The following is a 26,219-nucleotide window of genomic DNA, read 5'->3' on the forward strand; positions in this document are numbered from 1 at the left end:
GCCTACTTGAAAGTGGAGTCTCAGCGTCTCACTGACTTGTGCTTCAACCAGAACCAACTGCCAAACTGAGCTCTGTCTGTGCTTCCATCTGTGACAAGTACTATGTGAGCAATAGAGCAATGAACAGGTTTTTTTCTATACAGCTTTGTTTGTTCACTTTTCTATATAATCAGTGCAAGATTCACAGGCTTTTGCGGCCAGAGAGAGGGGGCTTGGTGAGTATAGGGAGCCCCCCAGTAAGCTCCAAAATAAAAAATAGCCCCCCTACAATAAAGAGTCTCTTTCTCTGTATATCCCATTGCATGCATCTTGCTTCTGACGCATTCGCAGGCCAGCCCTGCAGAGTGCCTGATGGGATGTGACAGGCAGGACACTGTCTGATGCATCGAATGGGACGTGTGAGTCTGGAAAATTAAATAAAGCAATACGGTGTGGTGGGGAGCAGCAAGGGACAGACAAGCAGATGGACAGACTCCGTCGCCAGTGACAAACCAAGCCTGACGTTGGCTTCCTGCCAGATTTGAAATTAGGGGTTTGAAAGAATTAGCCAGGCAGTTGCTCATTTTGCGGCCTCTGTTCTGCAGCCTCCCATTAGTGTACGTGATTGTTCCGTCAGGCACTGACCTTTCCGAGGCTGCGATGTGACAGCGCAGAAAGGGCACTCGCGTAGGAAATCTTATGAGCTCAGGAGATTTCGGGTTATGATTCCTTCCTGCTACTTACCTCGGCGTCTTCAGGACGTTCGCGTTCGCCCTCCCCCATGGGCTTTTGGGAGGGAACTGTTTGTTCTTCCCACACCGTGTCATTGTGTTTTCATTACAAGAGTGAAAGGTGCAATAGTAACCCAGGTCAGAGATCCAGCAAGGCTGAATTCACGATGTCCCTAATCGCCAGGGACAGATCTGGGGCTTTGATTTGACCTTTGGAAGCAAGTTTTATAGGAAAGGAAATGCAGATTCTTTGTCACAGATGAGTAGATGTTCTAGCCTGCTGGAACGGGGAAGAGAGAGGAAAAGGGCCTTTGCTGATGGCAATTTTGATCACCCACTTGTCTGTTTCTTCTTCCTACACCCCTACGCTTTTTCCCAGGCTGCCCCCTGTGGATAAAGAAAACTCCATCAAAACTGGTAAAGCTGCCACGTTATCTTCTTATAAATCCCTAATTAAAACCTAGCTCAGCAAGGATGCTTATGAGTCACTCTTGCCTGGCATTGGCCAGGCAAGCATCAAGCTGTGATTTCATTTTTCCTGTCAGTTCGATTGTTAACTCACCCTCCCAGCCTACTCCCCCATCCTGTTCTGTCTGATCTAAATTAGCTGTTGCCACTCACGAAAAAGATCTTGGAGTCACCATGGGTAGTTCTCTGAAAACTTCTACTCAATGTACAGCATCAGCAAAAAGCCTAAGAGAATGTTAGGAATTGGTGGGAAAGGGATCAAGAATAAGACAGAAGATCTCATTGTGATGGCTTTGGTCACAGAGATCCCCGTGAGATTGTCACTTGCTATACTGAAAATACCCCTAAGCCCTCCTCCCTGCTCTTTGGAGCACCCTAGCACTCTGTCCTACTGAGACAGAGCCTCTGGTCTCCCCCCACAATGGCACAGAGTTGGGGTCACAGCCCATAGCAGAGCAACACAAACACTGAGGTTCACTCAGCTCTGGGAAGGCTCAGTCAAAGGGATATGACACAGACCCCTAGATAAATCCATCTCACTCTGCATCTGCAGAAAGTGTAGACAGAAAGGGCTCATAAGTTGTTTGCCCCCTTTATCAATGAAAGAAAGATATGCACATCTGTTGTTCCCCCATAACAATTATTTGCAATGGGTTTAATAATAAACTGTGATTTTATTAAGTATAAAAAGTGGGATTTAAGTCATTGCAAATGATAGCAAACAGATCAAAGTAAGTTATTAAGCAATATAAAACAAAACGCATGAGCTAAGGTTAAGAACTAAAGCTAAGTCTATAGTACGCAGAAGATTGACACTCCATAGGTTGATCTTCTGGAGTTCAGTTTAGCGGATCTAGTACAGACCCATAAATCGAACGCTGAGGGCAGCTTTGGCTGGGATTTAGTACTCCTACCTTTGTGTGGAAGGTGCAGAAATGCGATTTAAGATACAACAACTCCAGCTACATAATTAACGTAGCTGGAGTTGCTTATCTTAATTTGACCTTCCGCTGTAGTTCAGACCAGGCCTAGGAGTTGTTACAAATCATAATCTCTCTCCCCAAATCCTATTGCAGGTAAAGTCGTTCTCAAGCCAGAGTTGTCTTTTCTGACCTGGGTCCAACACTTCTCCACACCTGTTGTTATGGTCCTTTTGTTTCCAAATGTTTTCACGTATCCTCTGGGGAGGCAGTCTGTAATGCCAGCTGACTACCATCACTGTTGACTTCCCTTTCCTTAATTACAGTTGCCTTATGGCGGGAAGTCTTTGTCCAATTCTCCACACCTCTGTGAAAAAGTACAAAATTCAAGATGGAGTCCAGCATCAGGTGACATGGATACATGTCTTTGTAGCAAGTCTGCAGGGGACCAGTTCTCCCCCACTCAGTTGTCGCTTGCTAATGGGCTATTAGCTCAGTTTTTGGCCTCTTCATTGTTATTCCTGGGGGGCTGGAAATAGGCTTTTCTCAACATGAATGCAGTGATCATAAATCTATAGTCAATATTTTTAATTTCATGATATTTCAGAAATGGTACAATATACACATTCAGAGGATTAAGGCTTTCCAATGACAAGTTACATGCCACATTTTGCATAAAGCATGTCCGAGTTAGGCATATTCATATTCCTAAACATATTTCCCTAAAAATATTAAATATACCCTTACAATCATCATACTGTACCACTATTAAAATCTATAGTGAACCCACACCTGGACTATAGGGGTGCATCTAGACTGGCAAGATTTTGCGCAAAAGCGGCCGCTTTTGTGCAAAATCTTGCCAGCTGTCTAAACTGGCCGCGAGAATTTGCACAAGAACACTGACGATCTAATGTAAGATTGTCAGTGTCCTTGCGCAAGAACTCTGACACTCCCACTTGGGAAAAAGCCCTCTTGTACAAGTGTTCTTGCGGAAGATGGCCAGTGTAGACAGAGACAGGAATTTTTTGCGTAAGAAAGCCCCGATGGCGAAAATGGCCGCCGGAGCTTTCTTGCGCAAAACCGCGTCTCTACTAGGCACAGATGCTTTTGCAAATCTTTTGTGCAAAGGCACTTGCCAATATAGACGCTCTTGTGTGGAAATACTTTTAACGGAAAAACTTTTCCGTTAAAAGTATTTCCGCAAAATCATGCCAGTCTAGACGCAGCCTTAGCAGAATAGCAAAAGGTTCAGAGAAAGGTAACAAACAATAATCAAGGGTATGGAATAATTTCCACATAAGGAGAGACTAAAAAAGATGGGGTTGTTCACCTTAGGAAAAAGAAGACTCTGGCTTTACAGGCTGTTTTCAAATGTTTTCATGCATCCTCTAGGGAGGCAAAGTGATCTAGGAGTTATAGTGGCCCACAAGCTAAGTATGAGTCAACAGTGTGACACTGTGCTACTGTTGCAAGAAAAGCAAAAATGATTCTGGGAGGCATTAACAGGAGTGTTGTGAGCAAGACATGAGAAGTCATTCTTCCGCTCTACTCTGAGCTGATTACGCCTGAATTGAGTATTGTGTCCAGTTCTGGGCACCACATTTTAAGAAAGATGTGGAGAAACTGGAGAAAGTCCAGAGAAAAGAGCAACAAAATGATTAAAAGTCTAGAAAACATGAGCTATGAGGGAAGGCTGAAGGAACTGGGCTTGTTTAGTTTGGAAAAGAGAAGACTGAGAGGGGACATGACAGCAGTTTTCAGGTATCTAAAAGGGTGTCATGGGAATGAGGGGGAGGGGGAAATTGTTCTCCTTGGCCTCTGATGATAGGTCAAGAAGCAATGGGCTTAAACTGCAGCAAGGGAGGTTTAGGTTGGACATTGGGGGAAACTTCCTGCCTGTCAGGGTGGTTAAAGACTGGAATAAATTGCCTAGGGAGGTTGTGGAATTTCCACCACTGGAGATATTTAAGAGCAGGTTGGATAGACGTCTATCAGGGATGATCTAGATGATGTTTGGTCCTGCCGTGAGGGTAGCGGACTAGACTTGTTGATCTCTCCAGATCCCTTCTAGTTCTAGTATTCTATGTTTCTGTGACTCAGGGGAGATATGATGTCATGAATTATGTGAAAAAAGTGAAAGACGTGTTTTTTACCCTTTCCCACAATACAAAAAATAGAGTTACCTGATGAAATTAATAGACAGCAGGTTTGATACAAACAAAAAGAAATACTTTTTCCACACAATGCACAACTAACCTGAGGAACTCTTTGCAATGGGGTGTTGTGATGGCCAAAATTATTTTAAAAAGTATAAATAAGTCCATCAGTGGCTATTAGCCAAGATGGCAAAGGAAGCACGCCATAGTCAGGGTGGCCCTAAACCTTTCATTCCCAGAAGCCAGGAGTGGAAAACAAGGGAGGATCCCTTCTTAATTGCCCTGTTCTGTACACTCCTCCAAAGCCCTGGTACAGGTAAATATCAGAGACAGGATGCTTGGCCAGATGGACCACTAGCCTGACTCAATATGGCAGTTAGTGCATGTTGCTTTTTTGTCTTGCGTGCAGGCACAATGGAGCCCTGATTTCTGGTTCCCTAAGCATTACTACCGCAATAAGGAATAATCATAGAACCTGCTTGGAAGAATCATTGGATGGGGCGTAGTTCCCCCATGATGTACATATTTCTCCCCCATGAATGTTGCTTGAAGCTACGTACCCATAGCAAAGGGAGAGCACAGATCCCTTCATATTTACAACATTGGTGCCTTGAAATTGCCTTGCCCTGAAAGGCAGATTTTATTGCATAACACTGAGTTCCTGGGGAGAGAGGGTGCAGCCTCTATATTCCCTTCCTTGCAGGATTAGGGGGCTCTCCCTCCAGGCCAGTGTTGCATGGAGAAGGAGTAGATTCAACACTCTGATCTTTATCTGCAACACTCTGATCTTTCTCTGGGGGCTGCCAGTCTACAGCTGTTTCTGGCTGCTCCTCGCTTGGTCATAAATATCATTTTACAATAATTGCCACTGACGCGAAAGCGAATGATGGTTTGATGTGCCTGTTGATTTTCTTCTCGGAGGAACTGTCATGCAGCTAGTCGCACTGCCTGGCAAACCAGGGCCAGGGCAGACAGAGTCCCTTCTGCACCGAGAAATCTCAGACATTAAGTGAGTAGCCCCCATTGTCCCCATACTCCTGACCAATACCTAATGATGCAGGTGGAGGCAAACATCCAGGCTTCCACATTGCTCAGATTGGATTCACCCTATTTTGGCACAAGAACAAAGGTGAGGTGGCTTTGGAGCACCATGCAGTACAGGGCCATCCTAAATTGCAGTGCTGTGGTTAGTCCCCCTGTGGGTCATTTCAGGGGTGCAGAACCACTGCCGTATAAAATCAGCCCGGTGACATCTGCTCCCACTTATGCGTTCTCTGGGGGTGGATGCACAGACGAACCATGGAGCCTTCATGGTGCTCTGAGGTCACAAAGCACTGTTGAATCAGGGAGCGTGTCTTGAGTGCAATACTGTACATGACAGAGAGAGGGCGACAGTGAGATGACACTTGGTAGTCACGTTTTTGTGTGCGTCCCACCCAGTGTTTCTTGATACTAGACCCAAATTTCTTCTGACCCAGTCAAAAGCAGGAAATACCAGCGACCTCACATGAAATCCCTTAAAAAATATTTCATATTCAAAGGTGCTGAAATTAGCTAGTCGTCAACAGTGGGACTATCCCTGTAATTGCCAACACCTCTCTTCCAGTTCTCCGGAGCTGGATTATGATCTAGGTGGCAAAATCTAACTGAAATGCCTCGTTAATATTCTGTTATTGAGCACTGACCATTCCTAGCAGGAGAGGCTGGTAATTAAAGCGATGAGGCTGTGCCAAATTGCCAACGTTGAACATGTTGCTTTGGTCAGAGAAGTAACTTTAAAAAGGACCCCATAGAACAGAACTGCTGCCTGTGTTACTTCAGAGTCACATCTGCTTGCTGTGCGGAGAGAAGCAAATGTTTGTGGATGCTAATAATCCATCACACAATCTGAGAGAGAGCAGAACTCAGGCACCAGCGACAGAGTGCTCAGCTATTTCTCACCTGACAATGGGGTAGGAGGCAGAAAACCCGCACCAGGATTTTCAGTGGCAGGCGTGGTCAGTGCCTGTTAGAGAATTTAGGAAGGGTCTTCTTGCAGGTAAGCCACTGAATAGGAGATCTATGTTCAACTTCCTGCATCGGCCTCAGCGTCCTTGAGCAAGGCATGTAGAATCCAACGCAGCAAAGCACGTAAAGCAAAGCCCGTGTTTTACTGACCTGGGCTCTTCAGCTCACGGTGCCTCAGTTTCTGTAAATGGGGGGAAGGTAAGGATAACCCACCCTTTGCCTTGTCTGTTTAGACTGTGAGGTCAAGGCACTATGTGTAATGCAAAATAGTCACTGAGCCTGTCGTTTATAACCTGATTTCAGCTGACGCCAGCGAAGTGGCTAGGGAAGAAGGAGGTTGGGAAGCCCATTTAGCTTCCTCTGCCTTATCTTGAATACTCTGTGCCCAACGTGCTCTGTTAAGTGCGTGATTCAGAGCCTGCGGAAGTTGATAGACGTCTTTCCATTGACTCATATGGACTTTAGATCAAACCTGCCGGGAATGTTTCCGAACTGCATTTTGCTGCCATTGGTAGTGTGTATCCATGCAGGGGCTACTCTCCATTTCAAGTATCAGAGGGGTAGCCATGTTAGTCTGATCTGCAAAAGCGGTGAGGAGTCCTGTGGCACCTTATAGACTAACAAAGTGTTGGAGCATAAGCTTTTGTGGGCAAAGACCCACTTCGTCAGATGCATGTAGTGGAAATTTCCAGAGGCAGGTATAAATATGCCGGCCAGAATCAGGCTGGAGATGACGAGGTGGATCCAATCAGGGAGGATGAGGCCCACTTCTAGTAGCTAATTGGTATTCACACCTCTAGATCATCTACTAGAAGTGGGCCTCATCCTCCCTGATTGGTTCCACCTCGTCATCTCCAGCCTGATCCTGGCCTGCATATTTATACCTGCCTTTGGAAATTTCCACTACATGCATCGGACGAAGTGGGTCTTTGCCCACGAAAGCTTATGCTCCAACACTTCGGTTAGTCTATCAGGTGCCACAGGACTCCTGGCCACTTCTCCATTTCAAGAAATTCCACTCCATGTCTGTTGGTTGGTCTGGGGACAGTTTTACTGCTCAATCACCGGGTTGGAGTTGGCTCTGAATTCCTTTAGTATTTCTCCTCCTCTCCCCTATTTCCTAGCCTCTGTTTCTCACCCTCCATGGTGCACACTGAGACCGATGATGAATTTAAGAGGAATGCTCTCAAGGTGGAGAGGCTCCACATTTTGTCCAGTCTTAGGTGTTTCTAGAGCACAGTCTGTGATTTCAAAGTCCTCGCAATTCTCTGTGCCGGAAAGCATTTCCCCATAACAAACGAGTCACTGCTCTTTTTCCACACGTCACATCCTTACTGCTCATAATGAGCGATCCTACAATAACAAAGCAGCAGAGGAAGCACTGGGAACACCACCGACTCTATAGTAACACACCATCAGACACTCCTCAGGGCTAAGGTGCAGCTCTGGATTAATAAATCCACAAATGTGGTGCAATGCTCAGGAGAACCTCCACGATCACACAACAGTGTCTGTGCCCACGAGCAATCCTACAAAAATACACCGGTGGTCAACAGCCGGTAAGGAAGGGATGCTCTAGCACAGAAGCCAAGCCTGCAGAGAGGTAGCATAAAGGGAGGGCTTTTTAAAAATTCTAAGCGTTGTTTGGAGACTGTGCTTTCCCCTTGGACCGGCTGTGCTGGCGCTGTCACTCCAAAGATGGGATGTGGATCTGATTTTAAAACAAAAAATCTTTCAGTGCAGATCTCTGGCACTGAGAATATTTCTTGTCCCTGAACTGGGTGGGCCTTTAGGGAAATTGTGTTTAGCCTCCACCTGTGACTAATTAGCCTTTGCCCTGGGGATGGGTCTGAAGCCGCAGATCAGGTGAAAGCCTGCAGATCCACGAGGGCCAGATTCACAATGGTGGATCTATGGGCTTATGTAGGTGCCTACGTCCCACATTTGGGGGGTCACTGACACCCTTAGCTCACTGTTCGGCTGGTCGCTAGCCCTGGAGGTGCCTGTGTGTCTCTGGCCGGGGTGTGCAAAGGCGCCCAAGGTCCCGACGCTGCCTCCCAGCTAATGAGCCTCTCCGAGCCATGATATGCCTAAGCACCCGTGAGAGGCTCAATGAGGCATCCCGCCAGTGACTGGCTTGAGCAGGGGATGCTGGAGCTGCCAGGCTCCCGCTTGATAGCCCACCTAGGGGCTGGGGCAGCCCAGGGAGCCTTTGTCAGTTTCATCTAGAAAAACCGGAAGCGGAATGTCCTTTCCCTTGGTCATAGCGAACACTTCGGACTGATACAAAACGATTTTTCTTTTAATTCCAGTGTCCAAGTTCAGACTCACCTTAGCTTCTACCTCCCCTGTCAATCAATGACCTTGCCCACTTGGACATACCCCCTGACTCTTTCAATGGCCTCTTGTTTCTGACATGCTTGAAAACAGGGTCAGACCCATGTGCACGGTCACAGCCTTTTCATCCTGGGCCTTGGCTCCCCTGACTGTTCCCAGCCCCCTCTGTTCACAGCACTCTCGAATCTTTCCTCTAGGCAACGGTGTTTTATGCTTCAGATCCTGCCTCCCTTCCCTTTAATTAATTTTTCGCACTCTCGCTCGTCCCTGTTGCGCTGTTTTATTTAATTTATTGCTCAGCGACCATCATAACCTCTGGGCAGGCCTCTCATTTATGGTTCACACTGCCCATTTCCCTCTGTGTCCTTTTCCTTTATTGATTTTTTCCCATTTGATTTCACCCAGCATTTCCAGTTTTATTTCCCCTAAATTGCTCTGCTGAATTTATTTCTTCTCATTTGGGGTTTGGCTCTCATATTCATTACTGATGCGGCTGCAAGGAGATGGCTCTTTTGGGAGGAGGGGTCTATATTCCTTTTAAAATCTGGTCCAAGTCATGAGTGGCTTCTGTCTAAGTTCCCAAATTAAGGAAGGAAATGGTCCCATTCCAGTCAGACCTTCTGAAACCCTGTCACAGGAGTCAGGCCCCTTTCTCTGCTGAGATGCCATAAAAGCAGGTTCTGGTACCCTGCCTAGACGCAGACTAATTCCTCATGACTTGTGCTACCTAGTGGAGCTTGATGGCTCCAGGGTGAACACGAGAGAGGCTGAAAGCTCCTTTGGGCTGGACGGGTTTGATGTATTGGGGCTAATCGGTGACAGAAACTATGCTGGCAGGGTCCCCAGGGGGACATGAATTTGTGTCCCTGTTGGTTCTTTGCCCCTCCTCAGTGCTAAGCAGTAAGCGAGCACAACCAGCTGAACCTCCCTTGTGGAGGAGGCTGGGGACTCCTTGGCCACCCCCAGCCTATCCAGGAGGTTTGGGAGCTGCTTGGTGGCTTGCATCTAAATGTCTGGGCATATTGGCTGAGGGACACCAGGACAAAATTCTCCATTCTGACCAGCTGTTCTCCCTCAAGAAGGGTACGTCTAGACTACATGGCTCCGTCGACGGAGCCATGTAGATTTGTTGTTTTGGCAAAGGCAAATGAAGCCGCGATTTAAACGATCGCGGCTTCATTTACATTTACATGGCTGCTGCGCTGAGCGGACAAACAGCTGATCAGCCGTTTGTCTGCTCAGCGCGCTAGTCTGGACGTTCCCCCTGTCGACATCAAAGCCCTTTGTCGGCAGCCCCGGTAAACCTCATCCCACGAGGAATAACGGGGCTGCCGACAAAGGGCTTTGATGTCGGCAGGGGAGCGTCCAGACTAGCGCGTGAGCCGACAAACAACTGATCAGCTGTTTGTCGGCTCAGCGCGGCAGCCATGTAAATGTAAATGAAGCCGTGATCATTTAAATCGCGGCTTCATTTGCCTTTGCCTATGTGTCTAGTCTACATGGCTCTGCCGACAGAGGCATGTAGTCTAGACAGAGCCGAATAGTCTCCATGGATCACTAAGTCATTGGTCTCTGCTATGGACGCCAGCAGGGATGGAGTGCGGGGGGGGGGGGGTCAATTAGTGGCGACACTGTGATATAGACACCACTGAGAACTATACTGACACCACACACGCCACCACGTCACCCTCAAACGGCAACAGCCCTCAGAGCCTGCTAGGTTTAGCATCCGGAAGCGGTGGACAGGGCTGGCCTCCCCATGAGGCCAACTGAGGGAGGGGGGCGCCACGGACCCAGAGTGTAGAGAATTGTGTCTGCTGCTGGTGCATGTGTAGGTGGCAGAGCAGTGCCGTGAGCGGAGGAGAACAGGGAGGAGGCAGAATTGAGACCTTTCAAAGTTTTGGCCCAAGCGAGGGGGCAGGGGGGCGTCATTTGAGCTCCCCGCCTCAGGTGACAAAATGTTGTGGGCCGGCCCTGGTGGTGGAAGTCACAGCTCCCTCTTAGGAGAGTCTGTAGAAGGCAAATATTGTAGAGACATGTGGGATTTTCTGGTTCCTTCCCATTCTGTTCCCCCATCTCATAATGAGTTGAGCTACCCAAGTGGTGGGTGTCGTACAAACCCCAATGCGAACCACACTCTCCCCACGGCATTTGGGTAATTCCTCAGATGGTAAAACAGGACTTGTGTAGAGCTCTGAGTCTGAACAGCTGCTGGGGATCTCCCCCCTTGAGTCAGGAAGTTATTTCCTTCCATGCCAAGTTTTGGCTAGGCATCAGAAGAGTTCTATGTGATGTCTGGAGGATGAGCCTATATCTACAGATACCTCCATAAGCTTTGTTTTAATGAAAGCACAGCTCATAGCCTAGATAGAGCAGCTTACATTTCATTCCTATCAAGAGACCTTTTTCCTGTGCTCCTGCCAAACCAAATGAAGACAAAGTCAGAAAAACTGGCAATCCAAGGAACAATTTCACCTGGGTTATGCTAGATTCCATAGTCAGAAGAGACTAGCTGACGACAGATTTGTGAGGCATGTAAAGCGCATTGGATGATGTCTCTTTTTAGACCTTTAAAAACAGTCAAAGGAAAATCCTGTGATATTTATAAGGAATGCACTTTTAGGTAAAATTACAAGCTGCAGAACAGAGCTTTGTGCTTTTCGGTTATAGTTAGACTGAAAGCTTTTCTTTGTATTTACCTAGTTTGTTTTGAGACAGTAACACATCCAGCAGAGATCGTCCAAGGGTTTGGATAATTTATCATTCATTGTGAATTGAGGTTTGAAAGTTCGTTTGTGACATGGCCCGGCCCTCTCTGCATCGGGATTGGTATAACGCATCTCTCTCTCCTGGCAAATGGCTCTTTGCATCTCATTTCTATACAGGCTCTGTGGGAAAGGGAGACTCTAAAAAAACAAGACCTGCATTTGTGAGGGGAAGGGCAGGAGAAAGCAGAATTTGATCTTTTTCCTTAGCATGTTGCAACCAAAATAAACTATTAAGGGATTCTGTGAGCCAAATCTGCCGGGAAGTATTGTAATTTAGAAAGCGCTAAGGTGCTCCTTTCTGGCACACAAAAGCCATAGCATTGAAAAAGCCACCTCAGATTGATTTGTATTTGGAGAACAGGGTCAATCGTGTTGCAGGGACTTTCCACTGATGACAACTCACACCCAGGTTGTTCTGTGGCTTTTCTTCTCCCTTGTCCACCAACTGATGATGTATGAGGAGAGGCATGTGCCCTAGAATCAAGAAACCTTGGGGCGGAGCTGCCAGCACCCGCTGCCCACGAGTGGGCTGTACAGCCTGCCTGTCCTGTGGGACTCACGTCTGGCGTTGCAAGCCAGGAAGTTCTCAGGGTGACCGTTTCAGGCCCTGCAAGTGTGCGTAATGACACCGCCTTGGAGGGGAACGGCAGCGGAGCTGGGGCCAGAGGCAGCCTGCCCGGCCGCTCCCTAAGCTCATGCAAATGCAACCTGGTTTCAAGGTAGGTGAGGCTGGGCTGGGTTTCAGGTGCCCAGCTGTCGCCAGTTCTCTCATCTGGCACCTAATCCCAAATATACCCCTGCCCTACTGTCCCGTGGGCTTCCCCATTGCAAACCGGCGTCACAGGGGACCTGCCTCTGTAAAGTGCTGGGAGATCGATGCGTGAGCGGGGGAAGGGGCACTTTCCTGGCTTCTACGCAACCCCGGTGAAATGGGCTCCTGAAAGGATCCGAGTCCCTGCTCCCACTTCCTTTACCCAGAGGCCTCCCTGATCTCGAGGGCTCCCTTCCTCCCTGCAGTGTGGCAGAGCCCTTGTCACCCCAACAAGGCCGGGTCTTCCTGGGGAGCTTGACCCAGCCTAGTTGTGCTCACTTAGGACAGGGGTTAGGGTGCCCCCACCCGGGGGGGCTCTCTCTGCCCTGGAGGCGTCCCTGACCCGCTGGGTATTGCAGGCAGCGCACAGCAAATCCACCTTCTCAAACAGCAGCCAATTGTGAAGGAACGAGGAGGAAATGGGAGAGGTTACGGGAAAAGACGTCCCCCCGCTTCGCGGCACCGGGACCCCACATGCAGGATCTCTGGGCAGTTCGCAGGCTGCTCCTCTTAGGGTCCAGGCCTCTGCTCTGGCCCTGGCTGTGCTGCAGGGATGCTGCAGGTCAGACACTTTCTCTGGCAGTGGCCATGCGCCTGCAGGTTCTGGGGGGCAGGACCCTTCTCCCCCCCCCAAGTTGGGGAGTCGAGCCCCCTCCAAATCTGACCTGCAAGGCCTCGTGACTGGTGGTGTCCATCTGCGCTGGATCTCTGCTCTTCCAGTCGTTCTGCTCCCCAGCTGCTCACTGCTGCAGCCCCGGCCCCCTGACTCCCTCAGTAGCCTGCCCCCCCTTACAACAAGGGCGGTGTACGTAAGTGATGAATGAACCTGGGGTTTAGCTTGGGCCCCCCACATGCAAGGGAATGCCCTAGCCACCTGGAGACAGAGTCCTTCTTAGGCCTCGTCTGCACTGAAAAGTTCGACTGACGTAGCTACATCCGTCGGGGTCTGACAAATCCACACCACTGCTGTAGCTAAGCTGCCCTCCCCCCCGGTGCAGACAGACCTATGCCGATGGAAGAATGCTCCCAGCGCCTAGCTACCAGCCTTCGGGGATCTCCACCCTGACTGTAAACCCTCCGCCCCCCCCTTGGAGTGTCGGGTGCATCTACGCTACACGGCTATGCCAGCAGAACTGTGTCACTACAGGCTCTGTGGTGTAGACAGACTCTTCCCTCCTGCTGGAGGCCCCCCATGGTCTGTTTCATTCAGAGCAGCTGGAACAGGAGAGGTGGAGAGAGACTACCCGTGAGAGATTCCCTAACTCAGCGGGTTGGTGCAACGGCACCCCCGTTTGGCCGAGTGCGGGTTCCCGCACCGCCTCAGTCTCACAAAGCCGTGCGGCTACTCAGCCCTCCGGTTGAGTCACACTCCTGTGTCATACTCAAACCCCTCCCCAGACCCACCCCGGCTCCCTCTGCAGAGCGTTCCTCTGAGGCCAGTCTCTCGGCCTGTTTCCCCTCCCTTTCTTTCTCCACTCAGTAGGCGAGTGCTGCCTCTTCCTTGTCTCCTCCTGGAGTCAGTGTCCTGAACAGCTCCCCATGCTGAGCTGACCCTGGTTTTGCCAGCCAGCCCTCTTAATCTTCTCCCTTCAGGGCTGGGCTGCAGCTCCTTTTGTAGTCCTCCCTGGCCCCTGATTGGCCAGATACTCCAGACTCTCTATAGCGTCCTGGAGGACTTCTCTATGGCTCTTTTGGCCTTGGGCCTAGCTCCATTACAGTTGGGTTCAAATCCCTTCTCCAGACATGTTCTAACAACTGGGACAGAAGTCCCAGGAAAGCCACCCCTTCTTTCTGTGGAAGTTGTTTTGATTTAGCCCTTGTTAAAAATCCCTGAAACAAAAGGTTTATAGTTGAACCTTATGTTTCCTTTGACCCAAAATGGAGGTTTTCGATTTGCTGGCACTTTTTGCAGTGGTTGGGTTTGCTTTGACCCTGATGTGTTTTTGATCGGCACTGCCGGTGAACTGACAAGTCGGTTATTTACCCAGCTCTCGTCAGGAGTGTATTTAAACACATGGGCTACGTCTACACTGGCCCCTTTTCCGGAAGGGGCATGTAAATTTCACCAGTCGTAGTAGGGAAATGCGCGGGGGATTTAAATATCCCCCGCGGCATTTAAATAAAAATGTCCGCCGCTTTTTTCCGGCTTTTAAAAAAGCCGGAAAAGAGCGTCTACACTGGCCCCGATCCTCTGGAAAAAGCGCCCTTTTCCGGAGGCTCTTATTCCTACTTCGAAGGCCTACTTATGGCCTACTTCGAAGTAGGAATAAGAGCCTCCGGAAAAGGGCGCTTTTTCCGGAGGATCGGGGCCAGTGTAGACGCTCTTTTCCGGCTTTTTTAAAAGCCGGAAAAAAGCGGCGGACATTTTTATTTAAATGCCGCGGGGGATATTTAAATCCCCCGCGCATTTCCCTACTACGACTGGTGAAATTTACATGCCCCTTCCGGAAAAGGGGCCAGTGTAGACGTAGCCACAGTGTTGATCTGGATGGCTGAGCCTCATAAAGTCTCTTTGAACTAGGCACGATCACCGCGGTCAACCTGATCCAGGCCCCCTGAAGTCCCTGGAAGCCTTTCCACTGAGGTGAGAGGAGTAGTGATCAGGCCTTGTATGCCGCCTGCCCAACAGGGTGGCTGGGTGCAAGTTTTAACTCTGTTTTACCAACGTTGTCGATTTTAACAATTGCCTTTCTCTCCAGTCCTTTTAATCCTTATAAAAACTTCCTTTCTCTGCAGAGACACCTTCCTGGAAAGTAATCCAGGGTATGTCTACACTACCCTGCTAGTTCGAACATACCCCCACAGATCAGTGACTCCATTTACTGTACCATAGGTGGCCTGAAAATCCTTCCCGTTCCTTCTCGGGATTTAATTCAATTGCTCTGGAAAGCAAAGACACACACTATGGGGCTTAGCGATCAGATTCTCACTCTCCTGTTTACCCTTTACCTGTCCTTTCCCTCCTGCAGTTCAGCCTGCGAACCGCTTCTGGGAGAGCCAGTGGGGGAGCAGGAGAGTCGGGTATATTTCTCGTTTGCAAAATACCACACGAGAAAACCAACCCAAAATGACCTCAACTGAGAAACTCACCCTGCCGGGGCTGAGTTTGTCTTTTTGCTCCAGGCTCTGCAATCTGGCACCCAGGAGGGCAGCATCGCTCTGACCCAGCATAGCCCCTGACCAAGGAAAATAGGGGCGGGGTCCCTGGGACTAATGGGAGACTGGGGATAAATATGGGAGAGGGAATGTTTAAGGGGGGGTCAGACGGGAGTTTCTGGGATGAAGTTTAATGCGATGAGTGGAGAGAGGTGGAGACAGAAGCAGTAGGATTTAGGGCAGGGGTGAGGAACCTTTTTTGGGTGGGGGCTGCTGACCCACAGAAAAATCAGTTGGGGGCCGCACACAAGTGGGAAGCGAGAGGAGGGGGCTGGAGTGCCAGCGCGGGCTCCCCAATGCTCCCCACATCCAGCCCTTGGGCCTTAGTTTCCCCACCCCTGGTTCCGGGAGGTCCATGATGCCTCATGGGGTTTGTTTACTGCATGGGGATGGTGGGAGGGTATCTGGGGACCGCAGTACTGGGGATGTTTCAAGGGGAGAATCCTAAGGGAGCTGAGGTCTCGTGGGGTGACACTGCAGGGCTCATGGGGCCGATGCGGTTCTGGAGTGCCAGTTTCACAGCGAACGCTGTCAGGCCCGACTCCCTTTGCCTGTCCAGTGAGCTTTGGCGCGGGGGAGCTTTGACTTTGAATCCTGGTGGGAGCTAAGGGCTACCGTGAGGTGCTGAGCATGGACACACACTGTCCATTGCACACTGGTATTAGTGCTGTATGGTCATTGGGGGTGTTTTATTACCAGAACTAGAAATCAGACACCGTTTCCAAATACATAAAAGAGCACGAGACTCATGAAATGTTAAATGCAAAATTATCATAAATATGAATAATTGCCAGGGACCCCAGCTGTTCCCTTGCAGGGACTCACAGGTTGGACAGAGCCCTTCCCTGAGGGGGCTCTCGACTGGCTTGGAAAGAGAACCCCGAATCCAAGGGCCCGTCAGTCGGGCTCTCGTACATGCGCAAGGAGGCCCTTGTGAGGTTATTTGTGGGGCAGAACCCAGCGCTTGTGAAGCTAAAGGCCTCAGCTGCTTGAGTGAAAGGACCCGCTGCTATCGCCCGGGGCAGGGGCCAGCTCATGACTCCCCGGAGGCGGTGTGACTCCGGGGGGGGAGAGCGCACCGTCGTATCAGTTAGTCTGGATGACCCCCCCTCGTTGGTTGAGGAAGCTTGTTTTAAGCATCATGGGTCCATCACCTTGTGGCTCTGTCACTGCGGGTCCTGGTTCTGCCCGTCTCGCTGTTACACCCGCCTCTGAACCGGTGGCTTTCTGCCATCTGGTGCCTGGCCTGTTTGTACTGGGGACCTTCCCGCTAGGAGCTGACCCTGGGCCATTCTCTCTTCTCTCCCCACCTGTGCTGAAAGGGAGCCACAAGGGGCGTGTCTGTCGCCCTGCCCCCTCGAGGAGCCGAAGGGCTGGACAGGACACTGCTTCCGAGGAAGAGCCCACAGCGTGGTGTCATGCTCCTGACAGAAAAGCCAGGAGCTGGGCTTTCCCCATGGAGCCCGGGGGTGGGCAGATAGCTCACCCGGCGTTGCGGGCGGGTAGGTGGAGCAGGCGGTGCACCCTGCTACAGCCATATGAGGGAGCCCGTCCCGCTAGCTGCCACATGGCACCCTTGCTGTCCCAGGGGCACCGAGTCTGATTCAAAGAGAGCAGTGCATGATGGGTCACGTGCTTTCTGCAGGATCCCCTTGCTATATGTCAGGAGCAGGCTGCAGTCCATCACAGCATAAGGGTGCCAGCTGCATCTGTCTGTCTTATCTCTCCTGGCTCTGCGATTTTATCCAACCTGTGATCGCTTATCGTCTCTCTGCCTTTTCTATTCCCCTTTATCCGATCTCTAGTGACTCTATTGTGTCCCTTTGACTCTAGTATTTCTAAGGGTGTGTCTACAAAGCACCCTAAACTCGAAAGAAGATACGCAATTTGCGCTATGCAAATTGTGTATTGTATTTCAAAACTATTTCAAAATAGCTTATTTTGAAATTTGGCGCATCTACACGGCACCAAATTTCAAAAGCACGCGCTATTTCAAGCCATCCCTTAGCTCTTGTGCAACAAGGTTTACTGGGATGGTGAAATAGCATGCCCGTTATTTCAAAGAAGCCGTACAGTGTAGACGTACCTTAAGCCACCTACCACTGGGCTACTGTGTCGTTTGAGCGTAGGAGCTGGGGGCACACTGTGGACTTCCCTGACTGATTTTCCTCTTTACAATCCAATTCCCACCATTGAAATATTGATAGCAGCATCCCCTTGCTGCCGGAGAACCCTTTCTCCCCCAGCAATGGTGTCGTCAAATCAGAAGCCACGGCTGTCTTCAGCTCATTTGCACTTTCCCCTGAAGTCTCTGTATTCGTTTTTCTAACTCGTAAAGTGCCAAGATATTAGGCTTTAGAGAAACTCTGGTCTCTGTCTGTGTGATGCGAGGGCTGCAGGAAATCGTAATTCGGCAGGTGGTGGGCTGCCCATCCACCTAGTGCTGAACTGTATTCGCACTCTGAGATCAGAGCTCCCCCTCCCACGGAGCACTGTAGAACGCGGTGCGTGCTGCCTCGTGTCTGGGCATGTGCCTGCACGCCAGGGCCTTGGGCTCCACGGGTAGGTGTGGAACGAATCTGTCACATCAGCCAGGCCCCCTCGGAATCAGAATATTGGTGTGAAGAAAGAATAACAGTCCGGCTTGGGAAGTGCCCGCTTGTGAGATGGCCGTGGAGGAGTGAGGGGAGGACTCGAGAGAGGGAGCAATAGGGGGAGGGCAGCGTTCCATAGGAAAGGGTTTTGCAGGTCCAGGAGACAACCTTCCAATAGCCCCCCTCCCCCCCCCCCCGATGACACGGCCTGTGCTCCTTTAACTAGTTCAGTTCCTCTCCTTGTTCGGCGCCTCCCTTTCCTTGAGATACACAGAGCCAAGTTAAGGGCTCGCCTGGCTGAGATCCGCTCTGCTCAGGATGCCAGAGGCCATCAGGCAGATCCTTAGGGCCCATCCTACCCCTGATGCGTGTTAGAACAGCAGAGAGTCTGCTCCAGCTTTCACCGCCGGCAGAGGAGTTTTTAAAGGCTCCAATGGAGGAGACCCCGCGGGGACTCCGCTGTTCCCTGGACGTGCCCCCTAAGCTGGAGTGCCAAGGTGCTGCACAGGATCCACCTCCTCCAGCTTTTACCCAAGCGACGAGTCCCATGAGGAATTCTCCTCCGGCCGCCTACAGCCAGATTCCAGAGCTCTCTGCCACTGAGCAGAGCAAAGGGGCCAGAAGGCCGTAAGACAGAGCTCGCCTAGGAATGGGCGGCATGGAGGGGCTGACCCCCCAGGGTCTCAACTAGCAGTCTCACTGGGTTGCAAGAGAGAGAGCTCCAGGGCCAATCTTGGGAAGGGTTCCCAGGTGCTGTCTGCTGGCTGGTACCGCGGAGCAGTGAGCCATCGCCTCCCTAGGCCCACTGCCTGTAGACCAGCTAGCAGGGCTGGCAGCAAATCTTCAATAGCACATGAGTTTTTCGACTCAGTGAATTCTTCTGCAGCGTCAGAAGAACAAAACATTGCAATTTGGCAATGCTGCTTCAGAGCCTGCTGTCCCCGTTCTCCTCTAGGTGCCACGCTCCCGAGCTGGACTACATCCCCCACAATGCACTACAGCCGCAGTCCCATGATGAACCACATCCTCTCTACAAGAGGGGAGACCATGGTGCCCCATGGGAGATGTAGTCCAATGAGGAAGCCTGGCTTGTGGAAGAGAATGGGAGCATGAGGATTTTGAACTCCAGCTCTTACGAGGCCAAGCAACAACACTTCCAGAGCAAAGAATTTCAATCTCAGAATCTTAGAACTGGAGGGGGGTCACGAGAGGGCATCAAACCCAGTCCCTTGCCCACAGGGCAGGACCAAGCACCATCTAAATCATCCCTAATGGATGTCTATCTAACCTGCTCTTAAGTATCTCCAGTGTTGGAGATTCCACAACCAATTTATTCCCGTGTTTAACCACCCTGACAGGAAGTTTTTTCTAATGTCCAACCTAAACCTCCCTTGCTGCAGTTTAATCCCATTGTTTCTTGTCCGGTCCTCAGAGGCCAAGGAGAACAACTTTCCCCTCTCCTCCCTATGACACCCTTTTAGGTATTTAAAAGCTTTTATCGTGTCCCCTCTCAGTTCTCTCTTTTCCTAACTAAACAAACCCGATTCCTTCAGTCTTCCCTTGTCGGCCATGTTTTCTAGACCTTTCCTCGTTTTTATTTCTAGAAAAATATTCCTGTTTACAGCCAGAATGTTTTGGGTTTTAAAATTCTGCCCAAAATCTGACTTTCCTGTGAAAAACAGAGACAACACTAATTTCTTATCTAAGTTTCTGGCAGAAAACCCATTTTTCAAGCAGCTCTAGTGAGTAGCACCATGCTGGGGCTATGTCCGTGTTTCTTCTCCCCATGTTGTGGTTCCTTGTCCCCACAATCTTGCACCCACGATGCAGCCATAGGGGTCCAAAGTTTTTGAAGTTGGGAGAACAAGGGAATCACTGTCCAGAAGGCATCATTGCAACAATGGCATGGAGTCATCCTGACTGTGACATTATCTTTTAGAGAACCACATGCAGGCGAACAAACATGCAGCTTGTTATGTAAAGTCACCTGATGATCCTCAAATAACCACCCCAGTCACCTTCTTTGATCGACTCCAAAATTACTGAGCCTAGCTGAAAATATTATGGAATATAAAAGCTAAGGATTCTCTATTGACATTTTGGAATTACAAATTACATTTGTTGTGAAAAACGAGAAACTGTCGGTTTAATTGGTTGTAGGTTGCAATTTGGGCGCACTTAGGTAGGAAAAATACAGCTCTCTGGGGGATTGTTAAAGATCGTTTTCCTTTGAGTCAGCAAAGTTCATAGCTGGGAGGGAAACAGATCTATATTCTATCAAAGCTCAAACTAACAAGCAGCTCGGTCTGGACGAACACTCTCCAGTAAGAGAAAATTACTGAACTGAACAAATTAGCACGGGGGCTGATATTGAATGAACGAATGAAACACTTGAGATTTGAACTGTGGAGAGGGGATGCAAAGAGAAGCTACTAGCTGAGATGAGTTTAGCTTCGTTCCTATTGTGTTACCCAGGGGGAGGGGACTGAGAAGAAATTGTAATCACTTGGCTTTAGATTGTGATTAGATCAGAGACGGCCAATATTTTTTGTTCCTAGCTCTTTTTAATGAAATATGCAGATTCAGATTGACTGAACGTCTTGCAAACTTGGTTTGATTTTGGCAAATTGCCTCAGGTAGACAGGAGAGAAAGAAAATATCTAGACCTGCCAAAGCAGTTCATTTTGACCTTTTCAGAACAGCCAGGGGGAATTAGGTGCCTTCCACCAACACAAAGGAACCATAACTAAAAAAAAAACCCCGGAGAAAGTAATATCCTCCTTGTCCCCAATAGCTGTGGGGCTAGGGGACTCACCTGTCCCATAAAAGAGCCAAGTCTGAACCCTTGTTTGGAAGCAGGGACTTAAACTCAGGTCTCCTACTTCAGTGCCCTAGTCTATTGGGTATTCTGGGATGCATTTCTTTTCTGTTGAAGCTGTTACACTTTGTATAAATAATTAAATAACCATAATTAAAGACTCCATTCCATAACCTAGTGGTGAGAAAACTCTCCTGAAGAACCCCAGATCCCAGTGAATTAGTATATAATAACCCCAGGTGTGTGTGCTAACCAAGGGCTATACAGTATCAGTAGGCTTGGAAGGATTCGATTTTTATTGGTAGCTGCTGTGTTCCCTCGACATCCCCAAACTGATGAAAAATACTTTCATCTATAACAACTGAAATTTACAGACAGGCAAAGTACAAAAAATGCTGCTTGAGACCTTATTAGAGTGTGATTCAGGGTGTTTACTTTTTCATTCCGGCAGGTGATGTTGACAAGATGTGTTTTAATGGTTATAGAGCTTTAACGTTTTGAATCTCAGCATATCCTGTCATTAAATAATTATTGTCTGACTCTCCTGGCATCAGCTGACCACTCTACAATTTTCCCAACTGTGAAAAATTATAGGTAAAAATAAAATAACGCCTCAAAATAGATATCAACATATTATTTATAAATAATATTTAAAAAAAACCTGAATTCTTCCAAGCTCAAGTGTAAGGGTGTTGCTGTTGCTATCACCACCTCTTTGCTGCTTGTGAATGGTGCCTGTGAAGTGAGCTTTCTACTTCCAAATTTCATTTTCTTTTTATTAAACAAAAGGGGATAGAAAGGGGGATAAAAATGCCCAAAATTGAAACAAACCTTTAGTTTCAGATCAAACAAAATATGTTGTCTGACCTGAAACAATTTTTTCTAAGTTTTTGATTTTCTGGAAGTTCCAAAAGATTTTGATTTCAGGTTGATTCCAAATTACTGTTTGGAACGTCCAACAAGCTGAAAAGCAAGTTATTTGCACAGGTCTGGCTTAGTTCCCTAATGTAGACATGCCCTCAGTGAGCAATCTATTTCAAAATAACAAAATTCAACTTAATAGCTCCTGATTTTACAAAATCGAAATAGTGTATCCCCACTATAGGGATATTAGTCCGGGGCAGGCTCTGTTAATGTGGACGTGCTACCTCGACTTAGAGCCCCAGGAAGCACTGAGGAGTAATTAGTTCAAATGACTCTGGGGAGTAGTTTTTCATAATAGCGGCACTGGAGCAGCCACACTCCCGCTATTCCGAAATAACTATTTTGAAATTAGCGTTATTCCCCAAGGAAAGCAGGAGAACAGATTTCGAAATAAGCAACCACTTATAATGAAATAACGGTGCTGGTAGTGTAGATGCTCCACTTATAAATTCCACCTCAGGGTGGTTACATAGAAATAACGCCCTAGTATAGACCAGGGCTGAGAGAGAAAGCACTGCAGGACGGAGACTGTCTTTTTGTTAAATGTTTGGAGAGCACCTAATGCAGTGAAGCCCTGGCCTCTAGGTGTTACAACTATTAGAATAGTGCTAATACAAACTATGTTATACAGGCATGAGTCACTGCAGCCACTTCTGGGGTGAAGTGAACCAACGGCTTAATAGAACACACTGTTGGTGAATGAGGCTGCTGCACGGAATTGAGGCAACAGATGGAATTTTAGGTAGAACCAATCAAAATGTCACTAATGCACAGGAGATAGCACCGCTGCTCTTAACCCAAAGCACCAGGGGATTCTTAAGGACGAGAAACGGACATCTCTGGGTGACACACGCAGGTAGAAAAGAAGCGGGGATCTGTGATTCTCACTGGTCGCCAAGGACAAAGTGCATGCTGCAGAAAAACGTTAATTTAGACCATATGAAGAGGTTTGCAGGCCAGTCTCTGCCCCGGCTCCCTCTCCGCCTCCCAGGAGAATTTCAGCACCTGTACACTGGTGCCGAGACGCCGAGAGCTCTTTGGTGATGGAAGAAGTTGCTGGGGAGGTGGTAGAATCACCATCACAGGAGAGAGCAAAGATCGCCCAACCCAGGGCTCCTGGCTAGGGGAAAGGGTCAGTCATGCCGTGGGAAACCAGTTGCTCTCTCACTAGGGCTCCCCCCCCCCCCCCGACTCCAAAAGCCTTCCCGCTCTTGGATGCCTCTGATCAGGTGCCCTGTGTAGCTGCTGCTCCCCGTGGGGCGGGCCAGGAGGTATTCCACCTCCTGTGGCTGCTGGATGCTCCGCCTGCCCACTTGCGGCTGCAGGCCGGTCAGGAGGGCAGGTTCCAGCCCTTCCCACACTGGTGGCCCAGCCAGCCCCCCACCCAGCCCTGCCCCCGGGGGTGCTGCGCGTCACCGGAGAGGTGCCGAGGTGGCAGTGCCTGCATGCCCAGCAGCAGAGAGCAGCCCTGTCTCACTTTGGCACGCTCCTCGCGCCTGTCTCCCCCCTGCGCACCTCACAGCACCAGGCAGAATCAGGCCCTCTGTGATTCCTCCTTAAGGAACCTGCCTGCCCTGTCTCCCTCTCTGCGCCTGGTCGGACAAATGCCCCCCTGCCACTTCCGGCTCACTCGCCCAGCACCCGCCTTCTTTCAAGGTCCCAGGCTCCCCCAGCTTGCGCTTGAAAAAATGTGATCCGTGCCTCTGATCCTGACACACTGGAGCCCCCTTTCCTTCTCACGCACATGGCCTGGGCTCGCATCTCGCAGGCTTACACATCCCCAAGCAGAAACAAAAGACAGTGCTTGGTCCTGCCATGAGGGCAGGGGACTGGACTCGATGACCTCTCGAGGTCCCTTCCAGTCCTAGTATTCTGTGATTCTATGACTATGCAGCACCTTAAAGACTAACAAGATGGTTTATTAAGTGAAACAAAAGACAGGACTATGTAGCACTTTAAAGACTAACAAGATGGTTTATTAGATGATGAGCTTTCGTGGGCCAGACCCACTTCCGCAAGGCACTACATTTAGCCGTTTATTAAGTGATGAGCTTTCATGGGCCAGACCTGGCTGCATAGTCCTGCCTTTTGTTTCAGCAAGACCAGACTAACACGGCTGCATCTCTGTTACTATTCTACATCCCCGAGCACTTCAGGGTTCCTTCCTGTAGTTGTTGGTCAGGTTTGCGGCACCGGTTCTGTTTCTGGTATCGTCAATTCATGCGGCTTCTGCTTCGCCGTCCTAGATCTGAGGCCGTGCAAGAGGCAGGAAGCAATACAGCGTTTGAGGTCCTTTCGATTAATCCCCGCACAGCACGATGGCGCTGCATTGATTTTTAGCTGAGATCGGTGAAGTCTGAAGCTATTTCCTGCGTACACTCTCAAGGCGTAAGCAGTGCCGGCCTCTTGCACAGGTAACGGAACTGCCAGTACCACACAGGAGGGAATCTGAAGAATTAGTGCATCGGAAGGGAGGACTTAGAAAACTCCTGAAAGGCTCGTAAGTTGCACTTGTGAAAGATGCCCAAGTGGGATCACCCCTATAACGCTGTGTGCACAAGTTTGTTCGGGGCCCACGGAAGCAGGAAAACTGCGAAAGTGGGGAATTGTGCATGCAAATGAGTAAATGTCCATCCAAATGCCTGAGTGCGCACACAGCTGCACGTGCAGCTGCGTAACTCATGCCTGCAGGCTTCTGTTCATGCCAATGAATGTGTGACTAGCTGCTGCGGTTTCACGATTGTTTCCATTTCTTTTGTGAAGCCTGCAAGGGAAAGCTCAGCTGGGCCGCAGTCAGGAACAGCCAACTTCTTTTCTTTCTTAACAAGTGTCAAATGATTTCAAACCATCAGGCAATCACATTGTTCCAGATCTGAAGGTTGAAATGTAACAGGAACAATACGCGGGGAGCTCCCAGGCTCTTCTCTGCAGCTGGATTAGCAGCTCTGCAGAGCTCATGCTGGCTGGAACATGCTGACTACCTGGAAAGGTTATAAAAGTCCAACGTGGTGAAAAGATCCGCACGAATACCTGCCTCTGCCGTATCCCAGAGCCACGCAGACGCGGTTAAGCAGTGCAGAAACATGTTGGGTTTTGTGGGCATATTAGGGATGACTCTGCTCCAGGATGGTATTGTACCAGGCAGACACATCTGTTCTGATAGGATTGCGGGTGGTAGCATTTCATCTCTAGTATTAACTTTTTGGGGCTTGTAGCAGGGCAGCTGCCCTGTACTGGCCCTTTAAGGGCCAAACCCCAGCCTGGAGCAGGCCCAGGGAGTTCAGCCCAGCTGGGCGGCGTTGGCCAATTAAGGCCCAGCTGGGAGCTATAAAGGGGAAGGGCTGCTTCAGCTAAGGCAGTGTGAGCCTGGCTGCCGAGGGAGCAGGACGCTCTCTGGAGCTAGGGCAGGGCTAGAGAGTCAGGCTGGGCCAAGACGCTTGGACAGCCAACCGGCCAGCCTCCTAGGCCTACGGCGAGGCCTGCCGGAGAGACACCAAACCCCCGGAAGGGGGGCTCAGAGCGAGTGACTTGGGCACTGCCGGAGGGCAGTGTGGCGAAGAGAGCAACGCGACCGGAAGATTCCAGAGGGGAAACGCCACTTGAGCGGAGGCCGGTGCGGGCGGAATGGACTGATTCCGGGGACAGACGACGGACCCCCGCTACGGTGGTGAGTGACCCCCTCACAGGGCTCTTCCTTCTCGTCCCCGTTCATCTCTAGGAAGCACCATGTTTGCCAGAGCAGCCATTTCCCCTGTTTTGTGGTAGCCCTGCACCCTGAGTTGGCTTCACAAATTGTTTTGGCCTGCCATCGGACAGATACAGGGACACCCAGCCTGTGACACTCTGTGCATGCACTAAAGCTCTCTCCTTCCTGGAGTCGCCTGCACGCCGCACGCGTCATGGCTAGTGCAAGAAGCAGTGGTCATTGGTACGCGCAGTGACACTGAACAGCACACTGGGGTGGTACAAGGAGGTGTGAACGAGACACGAGATCACAGGCAGATCAGGCGTTTGTTCGCAGGTGGCTTCTTTTAGAATCCAGCCCTTCTCTCCTGGCTTTGCGAGAGTCTGCACCCATCTGGAGTCTACACTTCCCTTTGGACACAAATGTTCTGACTTGTCCTGAGCTCAGGCACCAGGGATTTCCCTTCCCTCCCCATGGGGGGTGTATCCCCCCCTCCCCCGAATTTCCCCAACACCCCCCTCCCCAGTTTTGGGAACTAGTTACATGCCAATTTAGTGATTGTTTGGAAATTTGAATTGAAATCGAAACATTAATACACACTTTAAAAGCATATACAGTGTATGGTAAGATATGTGTATCTGAAAAAGTATAATAAATTTGAAAAGTATGAACATAGACTAGCTTCCTTATACAGCTGTTGTTTTTATGACAATGTCAGTGCATTCATTTTGGTGATGTTGCCAGCCTAATCATTTCAAATGATGATTTGTAAGCAAAGTCAAACTGAGCTCTCCCTGACAGCTAGTGATGGGCTGGGGGCTGGGGGAAAGGCTTCAGGACCAGACTGTATTTACATTCACAC

At 49.6% G+C, this 26,219-nt stretch overlaps 1 protein-coding gene across 7 annotated transcripts in view; it reads left to right on the top strand.

Moving 5' to 3' along the window:
- RALY (RALY heterogeneous nuclear ribonucleoprotein) overlaps positions 1 to 26,219 on the top strand; it is a 221,553-nt gene that overhangs the window by 75,678 nt on the left and 119,656 nt on the right. For 2 of the 7 annotated variants that reach the window (XM_075901522.1, XM_075901526.1), the window contains exon 3: positions 23,919 to 24,172. The exons of 4 other annotated variants lie outside the window; for them this stretch is intronic. The gene's annotated coding sequence lies outside the window, so the exon portion shown is untranslated. Of the gene's footprint in view, positions 1 to 23,918; positions 24,173 to 24,246; positions 25,340 to 26,219 lie in introns of those variants that run through there. One more of the 7 variants, XM_075901527.1, reaches the window with a different exon arrangement.

The sequence above is a fragment of the Pelodiscus sinensis genome, chromosome 18 (genome assembly GCF_049634645.1).
Source record: "Pelodiscus sinensis isolate JC-2024 chromosome 18, ASM4963464v1, whole genome shotgun sequence".
NCBI lineage: Eukaryota > Metazoa > Chordata > Testudines > Trionychidae > Pelodiscus > Pelodiscus sinensis.